This window comes from Ptychodera flava, chromosome 21 (genome assembly GCF_041260155.1).
Source record: "Ptychodera flava strain L36383 chromosome 21, AS_Pfla_20210202, whole genome shotgun sequence".
Taxonomy (NCBI): domain Eukaryota; kingdom Metazoa; phylum Hemichordata; class Enteropneusta; family Ptychoderidae; genus Ptychodera; species Ptychodera flava.
This window is the reverse complement of record NC_091948.1, coordinates 13662601-13675438: the sequence shown is the minus strand read 5'-3', so window position 1 is coordinate 13675438 and position 12838 is coordinate 13662601. Positions and strand designations below refer to the sequence as shown.

General features: G+C 37.0%; 1 protein-coding gene across 1 annotated transcript in view; it reads left to right on the top strand.

Annotated features, from left to right (window-relative positions):
* Positions 1–12838, top strand: part of LOC139121473 (uncharacterized) — a 67968-nt gene that overhangs the window by 42935 nt on the left and 12195 nt on the right. The gene's annotated exons all lie outside the window — the stretch shown is intronic.

Sequence of the window (12838 nt, the reverse complement as noted above, 5' to 3'; positions counted from 1 at the left end):
CCATACATTTAAACTGACAACATTTTCTAAATAAACTTGAAATCATTTTAACTATTAAAAAACGGATTTTCCTTTACCTAGCCAATTAAATTGCATCGTGAGCCCGCGTTACAAACCATGAGATAAACAGCATATCAGAAAAGGTTATGACTATCAAGTTTAGTGCTGATGAAACAACTGAGAGCAGTGATTTACTGAGAAAACAAAACTTCGCTCTTTTTATGTGCATGTCTGGAGCCCACAACAGGAAGTCAGTACATTGTTGTGTAAATTTTGCTTAGCTCATCGGTGTTAAAATTAGTCAGCTTAGCATGGCATCTTAAACGAAACTTTTTGGTGGTGTAACTTTTTTGTAGTTAAGAAGTTGTTTATTGGCAACAGGATGTGTAACGTTAACACCTGACCAATACATTGACCTATGGGTCATACCAATGGCTAGAACAACCACTTTGACCAAGCAGGTACATGTTTCGGGAAAGGTGTCAAACACATTGCGCTGATCTAACATTTGCAGAAAAACATCGAGAACAGTATAAGTAGAGACTGTGTCATAATCCCAACCAGGCCAGTTTCTGTGTGGTCGAGCAGGGATACCTCGTCTAAGTTCCGGGGAATTCGTTCAGGAACATGTCAGTGAGAGATCCGAGCGCTAGTACAAAAACTTCCGCTCACTGACAAAATGACTGTACACCACAGGGGACCCTGAAAGCTGGTTGTTGTTGTTGTTGTTGCTGTTGTTGTTTGTATTGTTGTGTATGTTTACTAGTGTTACTGTTGAAGTTGTTGTTATTGTTGACCAATAAGATTCAACGAACATAACTATTGTGTTGTTTTTTCAAACGTAATGTAGATGTCATGAGAAACACTACAAGGATGCTATCATTATTTGACCCAATGCGGAAGTTGGTAATGGCGGCTCCCAGAAATGTTTTCGGAAAGCGATCGACGTGTTTGAACAAATTCAAGCCTGGTTTAAATTAATGACTTTGCACATCTTAGGGACTGGACATAAATTACAGGGGGGGGGCCGGTGTTTTTTGGGGGGTGGGTCGCAATTTTTCGCGCAAGCATTTTTGAAGGGTCATAAAATTGTGTGCAAGCCTATGGGGGAGGGTCACCTTTTTTCATGCATCAAAGCTGAAATTGCATGTGCACGTATTGAGGAATATGGAATACTGAAAAAAGAAAAAATACCTCCTGGCACTTTCAATTTCTGCCATTTCCATTTTCGGCGCGCCCTTCGGGCGGAAATTTCAGGTATAATAAACAATGTGTTGATGATCCAAGCAGCAACATTGATTTAAGTTGTCATGATTTCTACTTATTAAACTCCTCTATTGTGCATTACTGTCCCCTATAATGACTCTTTCAATAACAATTTGGGAGATCACTTATTTTAAATCATTCTCCCATTGACAATACATTGGGTGTAGGTCGGTGTCAAACGTTCATGTCGCTGTATGTACATTTTTTATTTTTTTGAGGACAATGACAGAATACAAACTATTCAGAATAGTGCATAGTGTCATCTGTAACAACTGGAAGGTTCAGGTCGAACAACTTTTGAATAACAATTTAGGATCAGATAACCTATGAGTTATTTGTAGTTTCCTTATAGCCTAAAATGTATAGTGAATCAACATTTCGGTGAAATTCCAAAATCAAAGTTCTTGCCCAACCATTGACTTGAAACCACTCTAGTCTAATCATGAATATTAATACTAATAATTAGGTGTACATAAATGCACAGATTTACCTAGTTTTGTATTGTAAAAAAATTATTCATAGTTTCATCATAGACTGCCATGTATAGTGAATCAACATTTCGGTGAAATTCCAAAATCAAATTTCTTGCCCAACCATTGACTTGAAACCACTGTAGTCTAATCATGAACATTAATACCGATAATCAAGTATACATAAATGCACAGATTTGCCAAGTTTTGTATTTTAAAAAAATTATTCATAGTTTCGTCGTAGACTACAATGTATAATGGATCAACATTTTATGCGAAACTCCAAAAACAAAGTTATTGTACACAGATGCACGTGTTACCACCCTCTTCTAATCAAGCATAATTATGTCAATTATTCAGTGTCCATATATGCACAAATATTGCATATTTTCAATTCTGAAAATTTTTTTTTACAGTTTTGTCATAGACTCCCATGTATAGTGGATCAACATTTTGAGTGAAATTCCCAAATCAAAATTCTTGCCCAACCATTGACTTGAAAGCATTCTAGTCTAATCATGAACATTAATACCAATAATCAAGTGCACATTAATGCACTGATTTACTAGTTTTGTATTGGAAAAGAATTATTCATAGTTTCATCATAGACTGCCACGTATAGTGAATCAACATTTAAGTGATATGCCAAAATCAAATTTCTTGCACAACCATTGACTTGAAACCACTCTAGTCTAATCATGAACATAAGTACCAATAATTGAGTGTACATAAATGCACAGATTTTCCTATTTTTGTGTTTAAAAAAAATATTCATATGGTTTCATCATAGACTGTCATGTATAGTGAATCAACATTTCGATGAAATTCCAAAATCAAATTTCTTGCACACACATGGACTTGTAACTACTCTAGTCTAATCAAGAACATAAATATCAATAATCAAGCATACAAAAATACACAGATTTGCCAAGTTTTGTATTTTAAAAAAATTATTCATAGTTTCGTCATAGACTACAATGTATAATGGATCAACATTTTATGCGAAATTCCAAAAACAAAGTTATTGTACACAGATGCACGTGTCACCACCCTCTTCTAATCAAGCATAATTATGTCAATTATTCAGGGTCCATATATGCACAAATATTGCATATTTTTAATTCTGAAATTTTTTTTTTACAGTTTTGTCATAGACTCCCATGTATAGTGGATCGACATTTTGAGCGAAATTCCAAAATCTAATATCTTTTTCACATGTGCACTTGTAAACAACCCATGCGAATCAAGTATATCTATATCAGTTATTAAACATCTATAGATGAACAGATATTGCTAGTTTTATACTGGAAAATACACATTTATAGTTTTCTTATAGTCGACTACCATGTATAGTGAATCAACATTATCGATGAAATCTAAAAATTACATTTTCTGTACACGCATGCACTTTTTACCTGCCACTTCAAGCGAAGTACATTTACATGAATTATCACACATATGATTTGATATTTTTTGGACAACGCGTTATATCGGCCACATTTAGCCTTCCTTTCGGGAGGGCCACTTAAATGTATAGCAAGTCAGAAGGGGGTCTTGAACACATTGCGGGTTTGTTTGGGGGGTATTGAGTAACAGGGGAGGGTCACTTATTTTCATGCACGGATAAGGGGGAGGGTCACTAATTTTTGTGCATGAACTTTTGAAGGGTCACTATTTTTGACGCAGCGGTTTTTCGAAACACACCGGTCCACCCCCCTGTAATTTATGTCCAGTCCCTTATACGGAATATAACACGGAATAAAACAAATACGTAAGCTTACGTTTGATTTGTACTTCAATTGCCTTCAATTTCAAAGACGTCGCTTGAACGTATGAATGCAAATAGTTATCGCTGAGATACATAACCAGTTCTTCGGAAGTCATCCTTCGTCGGTGTTGGAAGCAATTACTGTCGACTGTTATGTGGGAAATTTTGTAGGTAAATTGACGGACTACCGAAGTACGGAATCGGAATTGTACGAGGTGAGAGGTCGTAGAATACCATCTCGGCTGCGCTGCGAGGCCAGTACCATTCGAAACTTTGGCGCGCAATCAGTGCTTACAGGGGAATTAATACGCAACTCCCTTTAAAGTGAAGGGGTGAGGATTCCACTAGCCAGCGGTCACTTTAAGAGTATGATCAATCAGCAAGTACTATAATTCTTACATATGTCACGGAGATGTAATATCTATAATGAAGTTAACATTGGCTCGGCGAATCATCGTGTAAAATTGAACTATTTTAAAGTGTAATGTTACAAAGGGTGAACCGTGGGTCAAAGGTTACGGAACGACCGCGACCGTTGACCTTTATTGACACACGTTACGTCTCACAATATTATCACCTTTGCTATGGCATGCATATTTTACACACACTTCAGGGGCATGGGACATCCATTCCAAACATGTCCTTATTAATAAATACATCGGAATTGTCCCAGGATTAAGGCTGTGGCCTGGAAAAATTCAGGATATGCCGACAATAGCGTTGATCGCGATTTAAGGTTTGTTACTATAAGCTTAGCTGTACGCGCGCAACATCGCTGCCTGAAATTCGACCAAAGTTTGTTGTTGCAATGTTAGTCTGAGCCATAAATTACTGTGGTTTTTACTTTCGTTGTTCTCTCGGAAAATGCGGACAATCCGACATATAGGCCCTACATTTATTTTTGCATGTTAATGAAAGAAAAATGACGTCATTTGCGATCAACGCTATTTCAGTATTGTCAGTTAATTCCTTCAATTTATTGTTTTGATATTTATATGCCTACATACTTGAAACAAATCCATGTCTGCTGTCCAATTGAAAACTTAGCAAAATTGTATCGTACTACAAAATTAAAGCTATAATCAATCTGTCGCACTGAATGCAGGCATGGATGCGCACCGTCCTGTTATCAATGTAGTGACGTGATGTACAATTCTGGTTTAGATATTAACCAGTGACTGTCATGACAATGGCTTGAATACAGGCCGATTAATTCAAAGTGCTTGAGTGGTTAAACTTAAACCATGCTCACAAAGTTGCCACTTGTGGTTGTCTTAAAGATGAGCCAATGAATTTGTCGGTATATAAACAAACCAATGATGCCAGAGGCTCAAATTTAAATCAATAAAATTATATTGTGACAGGCTTAAAAATAAGACTTTTGGCTTACATTTATGCCATTACGGGCTTTATATTAAGCCACCAATGTATTGGTATGAATACACGCCATTCATACTCTGTGTGGTGGCGTGACTTAAAACCACAAAAATCTTAGTGGATTTTAGGCAAACCGAAATATTTCAAACACATACACACTGGTTTACCCGCAAGCCACATACAAACCAAGTGGTTATATTTCAAGCCAGAAGAATTTGCAGTGTGTTTGTAAAAACAACCTAAGTTCGGAAAAAACTTGACCATATCTTTATCAAAATATACACAAATATGCCAATTTCATCAAAATTAAAAAAAAAACGGTCAAGTTTTTTTTCACAAAATTAGGATATTGTTACAAATAGGGTTGAATTTTGTTATATTTGGTTAGTATGAGCATTGGGCTAGTATGAGTTTTATCAGAAAAGCAGATTTTTGACATTTTTTGACCGAAATTGGTGAAAATTGCCCCAAATTTAAATTTGTCATGTTTCTGCACAACTTGATTATATCTTATGAGTGTTATCCCTGCGAACCTGCACACCGAAAATACGGTGGTTTCAATCGGGTGCCAACTCACAACCTACGGTACCCAATCAACTAGCGGAGAAGCCACGGACTAAACCGCTTGGTCAAATCCCCTATCTCAAAAAGATTCGTTCAATAGCCGAACTAAGTTGTTACAATTTTTCTGACTGTGACCCCTCCACACGCTGTAGAGTTCATGACGCAGTCACGCTCGTACGCTCACTATCATACATCGCACACAAACTTTATCGAAGCGAAGCAATGAATTCATCACTTAAACTGGGAAAAATCAGCCCCGCGGACAATTCTGTCCACCAGCAGAGCTTCCAACCCCGGGTAGAATATACGGTTGTTTCAAATTCAAAACAATCTGACGAGCAGTTTCCGACAAAATGAGTTTCGACAAGGAAAAACAAGAAAATCGCCCCCAAATACAAATATTCATATTTCATCAAAATTTAAACAAATACGGCCAAGTGTTTTTGAAAATTAGGTTTTTGTTACAAATTGGGTTAAGTTTTGTTACAAATTAGGTTAGTGTTACAAATACGGTTATATTTTGTTACAAATAGGGTTAGTATGACTTCTGTTAGAAAACAAGATTTTTTAACATTTTGACCGACATTGCTAGAGCAGTGGACTCACGATCAAAGATGGTGAGTTCGAGCCCCGGCATGGCCATGGTGTTGTGTCCTTGAGCAAGGCACTTTATTCCTCATTGTTTCTCCCCACCCAGGAGTGATGGGTACCTGGTAGGACAGAGGTTGTTATGTGTGCGTTTAGCTCTGCTGCGCTTATTGGCTGCACATGTGAGCTGTTGTCTGCTCCCCAGGGAGTTGAGTGGTATCATATTAGTCCAGTGACCAGGGGTATTAAGAATTGTAAAGCGCCTTGATCACATCTACTTGTGGATATGTGCGCTATATAAGAACCAAATATTATTATTATTATTATTATTATTATTATTATTATTATTGGTGACAGTTGCCCCAAAATAAACTTTTGGCATATATCTGCACAACTTAATCATCTCCTACGAGTTGGCCCATTATCCCTAGGAACCTGCACAACGAAATTTAAACTGACGAGCAGTTTCCGAAAAAATGATCGCCCCCCCCCCCACGAAATACAAATATTCATATTTCATCAAAATTTAAACAAATACTAGTGCCAAGTGTTTTGGAAAATAGGGTTTGTTACACATTGGGTTAAGTTTTGTTACAAATTGGGTGTTTTGCTAATAGGGTTAACTTTTGTTACAAATTGGGTTAGTGTTACAAAAAGGGTTGATTGTACAAATAGGGGTCACCGTGATACAGCGACATCGTACTGACAATCCCCTTAGAATTCAGTGGAGCCAAATTGTATGAAAGTCCTGGGAACATACTTAGGGAGTTCTGAATCATACAGAATGCGAAACTGGACTGACTTGTAGAGAAGGCCTAATTAAAGCTTACACACATCTCCCGTTATGCACTCTGTATGTCATACAGAGGAAGAGTTTTCATCGTCAATCAACTTGTAGAGTCCAGATTATTTCATAGACTCTCATATTTGCCACCTCCAAAAGGGATCATACAATATCTGCAGTCACTGTGCTTAGATTTTCTATGGCAAGGCCGTCATTGGATTCCTGCCAAAACAGTGTGCTTACCCCTTGATGAAGGAGGCCCCGGTTTGGTTATTCTTCGTACACGTCTAAAGTTACTTCATTTGAGACATCTACAGCGTTATCTACATCTTTTATCACAAGAAACAGCTCCTGCAATGTTGTTTTACCTATTTTACATCAAAATCTCCTCACTTGTTGAGAGTCGACTGACAAAATTCGTAAAAGCAATCCTGACGACATATATTCAATTTTGAAGAACCGCTCTTTCATAACCTGGTCGTTCCTCACATTTTCAATATATGTAAAAGCAATCAAACTTGTTTCGCTCGCAGTGGAATTACTAAAATCGGCGATTTAATTGATACTAATTAAAAACGTGAAATTGCTAACAAAGTTAATATCCATTCTTGTCGTCTGCTTTTTCGGACACTCAGAGAAATCAATGATGTCATCCTAGACAGTATGAAATCAATCATCAGCAGTTACATCGGCAATCAAGTGCCGACTGATGTGTCACTCTTTCAATTGTTTTGAACTACATCACTCAAATGAACTCAATCTTGCCTTTTACAAACTAAAAAGAGATGCGATTTATCAATATATTATCTTAATTCAACATTTTATGTATCGTCCAGATGCCATTGACACAATATTGAGGGCTATTCATGGTTTATCAGACACTTTAAAACCACACTTCGTCGAGTTGGGTGTGAATGACCGATCCATTGTCATCCTAGACAGTATGAAATCAATCATCAGCAGTTACATCGGCAATCAAATGCCGATGTGCCCCCTCTTTCAAATGTTTTGAACTACATCACTCAAATGAACTCAATCTTGCCTTTTACAAACTAAAAAGAGATGCGATTTATCAATATATTATCTTAATTCAACATTTTATGTATCGTCCAGATGCCATTGACACAATATGAGGGCTATTCATGGTTTATCAGACACTTTGAAACCTGCTATACTTCGTCAATCACAAAAGTGAGGGCGACTACTCATGGCGCGTTATGCATAAAGGTATCACCATAGGAACTGCTATCATAATGGTCTTCGTTTGTGTTCTAATTGCCCATTATGTGACACGGAAGATTTCATTATGCATGCCCTTTTTGAGTGTCGGAAAATACTGCCGTTATAATTTGAACTTGTCACAGGAATTACTTCTTTCCTCAGTGTTACTAATGAGCTCACTCCTATTTCCTGGTATTTCATCGACCCACCAAGGAAAACAACATCCTAGTCAGTATACGTGCAATTAACCTTTTCATATGTGCGGCATCGAGGGTTTATGGGTCAGTAATCGTTTACTTCAATTTTGTTTTGTGGGTTGAAGCGGTGTGTGTCAAAGGCTTTGAAGTCGACGGTTTTTCTATTCAAGTTCAGCTGTTGGTCAGGCCTGCAGCCAAAGTTGTTATCTCAGGCGTACCACCGTTCCTTCCAAACCTAGTTATTGAACAAGAACTTTCAAGATTTGGAAAAGTTGTCAGCAGTGTGAAAAAATGCCTCTAGGATGTAAATCTGACAGTTTGAAGCACGTGAAGTCGTTCAAAAGGCAGGCTTTCATTCTCTTGGACAACGACTTTCATGGTGTTCAACAACAGTTGAGTTTGAACGTAAACTGTACCAAGCACATCTATCTACTGATGCGATGAGATGTTTCAAATGTAACAAAAGGGACATTTACGACGAAATTGTACTCAACCTGATTTTGGAAATGTTAATGAAGACGTGAACAATGGATCGGTCATTCACACCCAACTCGACAATGATAAATCAAAACCGATCAATAATAGCCAACATGTCCATTATACTGCTGAATCGATTTATTATAACGAATTCAATACAACTGACAAAACCGAGTCAACTAGTGTCACTGATAACATTGAGCAACTCAATAATAATAGTGATGATCAATCTGGAGTGGTTGACCTGATGGAAGCTAGTGATGTTAATTAAACAAAGATGTTCAGAAGAAAGCTGTCTCCACAGAAAAGCCAAACAACGAGTCAACGACAGAGAGTTTACAACATGGAGAGGGGAACAATACGGTGATAGACCAGCAACCTTAAGAACAGATAAACTAAACCTGTGTGACTGTTGAAAGTGAGAAGAATAGTTTGCAACGGGACCCTGATACAATTGGAAATTCTACTGATGAGAAAAGTATTGATTACATCGACGATGGAGAGAGGATAGAACCCCCTCCTTCACCCTTCCCTAGGCCTTCTACCACGTATTTTTCTCAAGCCGGAAGTTCGCCTTTGAATTCTCCAATTCCGAGGCCACCTCCTATTTGTTCAGGTTTTTCCGTTACCAGCTCACAAAGTTGTCCAGACAGTCTTCCCATTGGTGTGTCGGATGACAGAGACGATTGTGATAGTTTTTCGTACTCTCCATGCTTACCTTCACATACGGACTCCCAATCGTCATTACCCAGTTCAAAGAATTTATCAAGTAAATACACAGATGATAATGAATCGGTAATCTCTGGCATGTGTGAAACATCTTTCCAGTGTGATTTATCAAAGTCATCAATTGAAGTGTGACATAGCCCGACAATTACTTAGATTTAAACCTGTGAATTTTACTGTAATGACCGACAGTATTAAACCCCTGCACGTTACCTCTAGTTTGTTTTCATGACCTTTTATTGTTCCAACTCCGTAAGTCATTCATTATCAATGCCTGGACGGCCTTTACCCCTCTTTGACATTGTGCTTAACCAAGAGCGATTTGACTTAGCCGATTGTTCTTAGTTTATTATAGACGCATGACTTTGCAGATTTTCACCAAATATAAACTGTGCATTTTGGCATGTTAGATTGACATTACCAGCGAGGCCCCAAGACAACGCTCAACTGTGACCCTTACGACTAGTGTAGGTCATAGAGGTTTTACCGTGTAACTTGTGTTACTCAGCTGATTAAAGTACTACGACTTAGAGTATTTCTGTGTACCCGTTGCCATCTCTTATACGTCTACCAGACTAAGCCGACTAACTACCCACATCACAGACAAGCCATGTTACATATTGGTGTACAGCGAGGGATCGAATCAAGCCAGCGCCTTCTGCTCGACGTGATATTTTGGTGACGCCCATCTTACGAAGAAACATACATTGCTGTTGCTCGAACATTGCTAGTATTAAAATGCCAGGCCGTAGGCAACGATCGAACGACACCCCTGTTACAACCGATAACGTAGTAACTAACCGATAATGTATCAAACCCGATAACGTTGTAAAAATTAACCGATAACGTAGTAAATCAACCGATAACGTAGTAACGAACCGATAACGTAGTAAATTTTTCTGACCGATAACGTAGTAAAAATTTACCGATAACGTAGTAATTTTTCCTAACCAATAACGTATCAACAAATTTACCGATAACGTATCAATGAAACAATAACGGATTAAATCAACTGATAACATAGAAACTCAACCAATACCGCATCAAAACAACTAATAACGTATCAATTAACCGATAATATCTGATTAAGCGATTCATGGGCAGCAATAGATTGATCGGTTTATAGATAGATATTAGATAGATAGACAGACAAATAGATAGATAGATAGATAGATAGATAGATAGATAGATAGATAGATAGATAGATTGATAGATTGATAGATAAATGGGTCGATCAATGTATCGAAATGAATCGATCACACAAAGGATAGATCGATCGATCTATCTATTGATGTTTGATAGATGGTCGGTCGATCGATCGATCAATCGATTGATAGATAAATTGATAGGCAGATCGATCGATAGAATGAAGGATCTATTAATTCGATAGAAAGATCAATGAATCGATAGATCGATCGATCTATTCGATAAATTGGTCAATAGATAGATAGATCTATATATCGATTTGTTATCACATTGTCTCGTACTCAATTTTCTTTTCTCTTTATTTTTTCCGTTTAACGTAAATTGTTACAAATTCTGTAGCAAATCAATCATGTTTCGGCTGTTCTCATGGTTTTACGAACGACTAAGTTTATCTAAATGTTGTTAATCTACTGATAAATAGATTGGGAAGTTGTTTCTAATTTTGTTATAGTAGCTATACAGTTTAGTTCTAGTTGGGTAAAATTCAAAGAGATAGTATAGGTACTGATGAAACAAAGGCAGGGGAATGAGCGGCTGTTGTTTACACAGAGAACCCTACCGAGAAAGAAAACTATAATGTGTATGTATCGGCTACAAATCAGACAGAAAGTATGGTTATAAAAGCAAGATTAGAAACAACTTTCCAAACCCATTCCAGTAGTGCAGCAACATTTAGATCAAGTTAGTCGTTCGTGCTGCAACAAAAGTTATACAGGCAAGTCGTGGGTATACTTTGCTTCGCATATAAATGTGATTATCACAAAACATTTTTTAACAAAGTAATCGGACCAGCTACAAAATGGAAGACCTGTTTTCCCTGGGGACTGATTTTGGCTCTAGCAGACCAATACCGCAATCACCGACAGCTAACATCGCAAATTTCGCACACATATTGGATACGTCGACCGATAGAAGTAACTGCGAATTAGTGATTAACCAAAGAATATTAATGATTTATTCGTAAAATTGACGATTTTCATGTTATTGAAATCTCCATCGGGTGTATTTTAAAAAGGTAAGCATATCAGTGATTGATATGCCGGAACCTAATATATATGAGTGAACTCTGGGAAGGCGAAGAAAAATAAAAAGTTTGTTTCTCATCCTATACATATTGCAAAAATGATACGGTGACGCATTTTTTCTTCTTCTCATTTTTTATTTTTCAAACAACAAGAACACGCATAAAAAAACCCGTGAAAACGACATAGGAATGCACGCAGAGATAAATGCACAGCAGTGTTGCTTTAGTATTTTTGTATAGCAACAGTTCTTCGGTTTGACTTTTAGTGCAGCAATTTACAATTTTGTCAGCTTAATATAACAGTGACATATGTGTACAGTTCTGAATGGAATGTTAGTGTCAGTTATTTTGTTTACGGTTCTGTTTTATACAGCGCTGTGTTATGTGCTATCGTCACGTATTTTTTCGGGTTTTTAAAACTTTATTTCCTTATGAGCAGGAAAAAAATTGTTGACGTGGCGGGTTTGAATTGTGACGCGCGCGAGGATGAGAAACTAACTTTTTATTTTTCTTGGCTGAAGCGTTTTTTCTATCAGCACTATAATATGTACGACTACTCAATAATTTTGCGATGTCTTCGTAGTCCTACTTCAAATAAAATGTGACTTGACGTGAATCATGACAGAAAGGATAAAAAGGAAAGAAAAACAATAGTTGTCTACAAAATCTGTTGGCTTGCTTACAGGAGTAACTTGCAAAATTAATGAATTTCGATTATAAGGAATTCAATAGAAGAATGAGTCCAGATTAACCTGTAAAATCAGTCCCAGAATGAAAGTTACATTGTAAAGACTTATTGTCATTTTGATAAACTGAAGTTGTAAGTAACGAAATTTTGTAATCGGTCATATTGAAAACTTTTTTCCAAGTCCAATTTGTTGACTTGATGAATTGTCAGTTGATTGGAATCTTTACTCTTTGACTTGACTAGGTCAGTGGTTGATTTGATACATAATTGGTTGATTTGATACGTCATCGGTTGATTTGATACGTCATCGGTTGATTTGATACGTTATTGTTCACTTGGCTACATTATGGGTTGATTTGATAACTATCTCTCTATTTATCTATCCGTCGATCGATCAATTTATCCATCGAAATGTATATATATATATGTGTATATATATATATATACATATATATATATATGTTTATATTTATATATATAGA